The sequence below is a fragment of the Bos mutus genome, chromosome 13 (assembly GCF_027580195.1).
Source record: "Bos mutus isolate GX-2022 chromosome 13, NWIPB_WYAK_1.1, whole genome shotgun sequence".
NCBI lineage: Eukaryota > Metazoa > Chordata > Mammalia > Artiodactyla > Bovidae > Bos > Bos mutus.
In genome coordinates, this window is record NC_091629.1 from 81314787 (window position 1) to 81320786 (window position 6000).

The following is a 6000-nucleotide window of genomic DNA, read 5'->3' on the forward strand; positions in this document are numbered from 1 at the left end:
TGTCCTCACAGCATGCTGTACATTTCCTACATCCCTCCTCTATGAGGTTGTGACCTCCAAGGGGTGGAGGCCTGTCTTTCCCACCATTGCAGCATACATGGCACAGTCTCACCCACTGATTCCTACCTGCTTCCATTCCTCAGTAAAAGTGATGGGTCACCAACAGATCTTTCTTGTATCCCAACAAACAACTTGTCCTGCTGACCCTACCGGCAGGGCTGCCAACAGAGACCAACCCTGGCCCACTGAGTCTGGGACACCCCACTCCATGGAAGGGACCCAGTGCTCAGGTGGAAAGCAAAGGGACTTCGGATACCTAAGACTCCTGTCCCTGGGGCCAGAAATTAGTCACAAAAGATTCCCCTCTGCCCCCATTTTTTAAAATCAGATTCACTACCTTGGCTCACATTTAGGGTGGAAGCCACCAGGATGTCAGGCTCAGGTATGAGGGGGTCACTTAGGAAACAGACCAAGGTGTCCTGTAGGACAGGGTCAGGGTGGAAGGGGGAGAGGCTGGCACAACCAAGGCTATGAAAATACCCCCAGATACCCAGAAGAAGTCTGAGTCCACAGAGGTTTGACTCTTCTCCTTGGTAGCATGGAGCACTTTCAGAACTTTTGCCCATGATCTTTCTGCCCTCCAGCAAGGCACTGTCATTCTCTGAGTCCTTACTGTCCAGCACAGGGCATGACCAAAGGTAGACATCCAGGAAATGGGAGGCCCAACTAGCCACCATAAACTGTTTAGGTCTGATTTAGGCACTTCTTTGAGAAGTCTTTCTTCCCTGACTCATCCTTTCATTTTCTCTGTGCCCCTCACTATGAGTTGTCCTTACAGCTGTGGTGCTATATTGTGGGTTAATTTGTATGCAGGTCAGGAAGCAACAGTTAGAACTCGACATGGAACAACAGACTGGTTCCAAATAGGAAAAGGAGTACATCAAGGCTATATATGGTCACCCTGCTTATTTAACTTATATGCAGAGTACATCATGAGAAACGCTGGACTGGAAGAAACACAAGCTGGAATCAAGATTGCCGGGAGAAATATCAATCACCTCAGATATGCAGATGACACCACCCTTATGGCAGAAAGTGAAGAGGAACTCAAAAGCCTCTTGATGAAAGTGAAAGAAGAGAGTGAAAAAGTTGGCTTAAAGCTCAACATTCAGAAAACGAAGATCATGGCATCCGGTCCCATCACTTCACGGGAAATAGATGGGGAAACAGTGGAAACAGTGTCAGACTTTATTTTTCTGGGCTCCAAAATCACTGCAGATGGTGACTGCAGCCATGATATTAAAAGAGGCTTACTCCTTGGAAGGAAAGTTATGACCAACCTAGAGAGCATATTCAAAAGCAGAGACATTACTTTGCCAACAAAGGTTCATCTAGTCAAGGCTATGGTTTTTCCTGTGGTCATGTATGGATGTGAGAGCTGGACTGTGAAGAAGGCTGAGCACCGAAGAATTGATGCTTTTGAACTGTGGTGTTGGAGAAGACTCTTGAGAGTCCCTTGGACTGCAAGGAGATCCAACCAGTCCATTCTAAAGGAGATCAGCCCTGGGATTTCTTTGGAAGGACTGATGCTAAAGCTGAAACTCCAGTACTTTGGCCACCTCACGCGAAGAGTTGACTCATTGGAAAAGACTCTGATGCTGGAAGGGATTGGGGGCAGGAGGAGAAGGGGATGACAGAGGATGAGATGGCTGGATGGCATTACTGCCTCAATGGACGTGAGTCTGAGTGAACTCTGGGAGTTGGTGATGGACAGGGAGGCCTGGCGTGCTGTGATTCATGGAGTCCAAAAAGTCGGACACAACTGAGTGACTGAACTGAACTGAACTGAGCTCAAGAACATGTGCTGAATGAAAAGAAGATTGGAGATTGACTCTCCTCAGAGCAGATTACCAGATCCAGTTTCCCTCTGCTTGGACTTCTCTTTTTTCATCTGATGGGTTTATTTCAACACTAAGGGGTTACTAGATGTTACATACCCTCACTTACTGAGCTCCAGGGTCACCTCCTCCAGAAAGTCTTTGACCTTCCTTCTTCAGGTATTCCTCCTCTCCATGGCCACTGCACCAAGGTGGACCTCTCAGTCCCTAAACCAAGATGGTCCCTGGGCCACAGAAACCAGACTGGACTCATTTCACTGTGGCAATCTCCTGGCAGTGCTGGGCCCAGGAGACACCTGTAGAAGATATCACCTCTAAGGTAAGAGATCCACCTCTGAAGTGGTCAGCTCCTGGTTGGGATCCCAGCCCTGCTACTTGAGGACTTAGGCCAGTTTCTATTAGTTTGCTGGTCAGTAAAACAGCCAGCTGAGGTCCAGAAATAAGGTTCCAAACGAATTGTGGTTGAGTTGCCAGGGCAGTCATTATGCCCTTAACCCCAGGGGAGGGGCAGGGCAGAACAGGCCCTGTGATAGCTGATTTTTAGAAGTCCAGGTACCTGGGCTTGGTGGGGTGCAGAGAGGAACTTACAGTGGGTTTCATCCTTCTCTGTCCCTGTCTAATGTCCTCCACCCACAAGTCACCTAGAAAACAGAACCTGGAACATGACTAAGTATCAGTGTTTTATTTGGGTGACAAAAACTGAGGGCATTGAGGATGAGAAAAGAGACACAATGTAAGGTGACAACACACTGGGTCTGCTTCATGACAAGCCTGGAAGAAGCACAGAAGCTGTGTGCACTGCCTGCCTGGGAGGTCTCCCCACTGGGAGAAATGGTCTCCTTGTTGGGAGAAATCTTGCACCAGTTCAGGAAAGGGAGGGAAAAAGAGGGAATTTATCTGCTTGGATTTCTCCCAACTCCCAATAGTCAAACACTATGCCTGGAGCATTAACTCTTTCACACTCCTGGGTTGCTAGTGGCTACTTGAGATGTCAGATCCCATGTCTTGTGAGGAGCTTTTCATCCAAGTTTGGAAATGATGGGAGGAGACAAACTGGATATGTGGCTAGTGAGTGCCATAAGATGTGTTCACAACAGCCTGATACTGTTTTTCTCATTTATCAGAAGAGGAAACCTGGCATAATGGTCAAAAACCTTTCCCAAAGTCACATGGCTAGTAAGTGGTAAATTCAGAATTTGAACATAGTCTGGTTCTGGAAACTGTCAAAGACCAAGATAAGGAACTTGGATTTTGTGTAGCAGGCAAAGGAGAGTCGCTAAAGGGTTTCAAGCTGGGAGTGACATAAAATAAAGAGCTTTTGAATTAAGCTCCCATTCTTTACTTTGCTCCATCTTCCCATGTGGATGAACTTGGCACAAGTAGATGGCCTCAGAGATGTGAAGACATCCAACACAGTTTCTGAGGAGCCCTGACTGGGTCCAGAGCTCATATGGGCTTCACCATTGCCTCATAATCTTAGTGTCTTCATCAAAGCCTACAGCCACCAAAGAGATTACCTGGTCAGAGGCAGGCAGGATCTGGGTGGAGAAGCCGAAATGAAGGGAAGAGCAGATTGACATAAAGGCCAGGAGTAGGAGGAGGACCAGCCATACATCCATTGTCAGCTGGTGAGTCTGGAGATCTTGGCATCCCCATATGAGTCCTTTGGTGTTGCCTAAGAGGGTGAGATCTCATGAACCATCAGCCACACTGGTCATATTTATGTGGTCGATGTTTGGTGTGTATCTGTGTGTGTATGTCTTCCAAGTTCATCAGAACAGAAGAAGGACCAGGTACAGGCTTCCCATGTGCATTTATATGAATGGTCCGTTCACCTGGGGAATGACAAGGAAGAGAAGGAATTTAGAGGAACAGTCTAGCAGGTAGGAAGAAAGGGGTCTGACTTGATGAAGCAGAGCCGTCAATGTTGATCAAAGGTTTTCCTTCTGATTTTTATGTAGGAAAGCAGTGAGGAGATGGCATAACTAGCAGTCTCCATCATCCCAGTACAGGCATACCAGACTGTGGGAAAGCAGGTCAGTGGGGCCAGCAGAGCTTGATCCCAGCCTTTAAAGATGACAGGCTAAATCCAAACCATTACAAACCATGGATCCCCCACAAGTCTAATACCCAGAGATTTCTCCACCCACCCCACATGTCTGATACCTCATTTACCTGTGTTTGCATTGGTGACTCACGAGGTGGGAGTGCTTAGGGTAAGCTTTCTCACAGTTCTCATAGTCACAGCAGTAAGGCCTTGAAACTGGGGATCTCCTCCTGGGAGCCTTTTCCTGGATCCTAGCGTACTGCTGCTCTGCTCTTTGTGGAACAAGTATGGGCTGCTTAGGTAGGAAGGGGTCTTCCTGGGAGACTGGCTGGTTCACAAAAGAGCCCTGGAATTCCAAAGCCAGCAATAAGGGATATACACCTGGGGGCATCCCAATATTGTGGGGCTCTCTAGGAGGCAACATCTGAGCCATAGAAGGGAGCATTGCTTGGGCCTCAGTGGAAGGCACGGTTGGATTTATCAGGCGAGTGTAATCTCCTCGGTTCTGTCTTGTCTCAACAAAAATTTGAAGCTGCAGACATTAAAGCCTTCAGTGTGTCACAGCTCTTGGACAGACCATGTTATAGCTCTCGGGTCTCAAACAGACTGTGTTATAGCTCTTGGACAGATCAGTGTTACAGCTCCGTGTTACAGCTCAGTTTTATTTAGAAAATAGCAGGAAAATACATCCTTGAGGCGTGAGGGCATTCCGACCCAAAGACGCGAAGAGAAGAGAAAGCCCTGGCCCTTTGGCTCGTCTTTTTTATATTTTCTCCTCCCCCTGAGCCTGCCCTATGTAAACTGGCAGTGCTGTTTGTTCTACCTGAGGTCTTCACTCCAGTCCTCGGACCTTCCTTTGACCTTCCTTTGTTCTATTTTCATGGGCTTTTCCTTTCCTTGTCTTTTAGCCACCACCATTTTGGATTCCTGTTTCCTATTCTAACTACCTAACAGATTTAATAACGTTTTAGGTGGTAAAGGGTCTCTGTTAGAAGCTACTGTTGGGAGGCCAGGATAAGATATTCGCATTCTGATGTAGGAAATCATTGGGATTCCACTGGGAGGTGAGGCTGGTGGCATCCTTAGATTCCCACCAAAGGTCAAGGCCATCCTGGAATATTGGGTTCTCCTAAGGGCATCGTCTGGGGTCCCTTTAAAATCATCATTCCTGGCTGCAAATGAGACATTCCTTGAGTGAAAATCATCTGGGAATGGGTGAAAGTCAGTTGAGGGCAATAGCTCACATGGTGGTCAGACAGTGCCATACTGAACTGTGGCCCCATTTCACTGGAGTTCTGCCTGGGTGCCTCAGCAGAAGCCAAGGGGATCCTCTCCAGCTCTGTGCACTGAGGGACATGTTGAATGCCTAATGGACTATGGTTCCAAGAGGTGTGCATTTCACTGCTTCCAGCAGATGAAGACATAGTCAAGTTGGACACTGACTTCTCAGCATCCTTGGAGAAAGAAAGTCAGGGGGATTCACCATAGCTTAAACCACACTTCTTCATGTCCCCATTTCCAGACCTCACCTTAATCCAAGCCCTCATTATCTCTTGCCTGAATTATCCCACCTTCAGGCCATTCTCCAGTTTGGGTTTTCTAAAATGCAAGTCTGGGGGGGACTTACCCAGTAGTGCAGTAGTTAAGACTCCTTGCTTCCACTGCATGGAGCTTGGGTTAGATCTCTCTTCAGGAAACTAAGATCCCACATACCACACAGTGTGGCAAATAAATAAATAAAATTCCAGTTTGGCTGACAGAAGCATGGTGGAAGCCTAGAAGTGACTCATGCCACTCTACCTGCTTGTCATGCTTTTAGCTTTATTTCATAATGTTAGGTAGTTAGAATAGGAAATGGGAGTCCAAAATGGCAGTGGCTAAAAGACAAGGAAAGGAAAAGCCCATGAAAATAGAACAAAAGAAGTTCAAAGGAAGGTCTGAGGACCAGAGTGAGGACCTCAGGTAGAACAAACAGCACTCCTGGCTAGCCCAGTTTACATAGGGCAGGTCCAGGGGGGAGGAAAAAAAAACAACATATAAAAAGAAGGGCCAAAG

At 47.3% G+C, this 6000-nt stretch overlaps 1 pseudogene; it reads right to left on the reverse strand.

Annotated features, from left to right (window-relative positions):
• Positions 1-3419: 3419 nt before the first annotated feature.
• On the reverse strand, positions 3420-5405 carry LOC102266596 (Krueppel-like factor 17; annotated as a pseudogene).
• Positions 5406-6000: the final 595 nt, after the last annotated feature.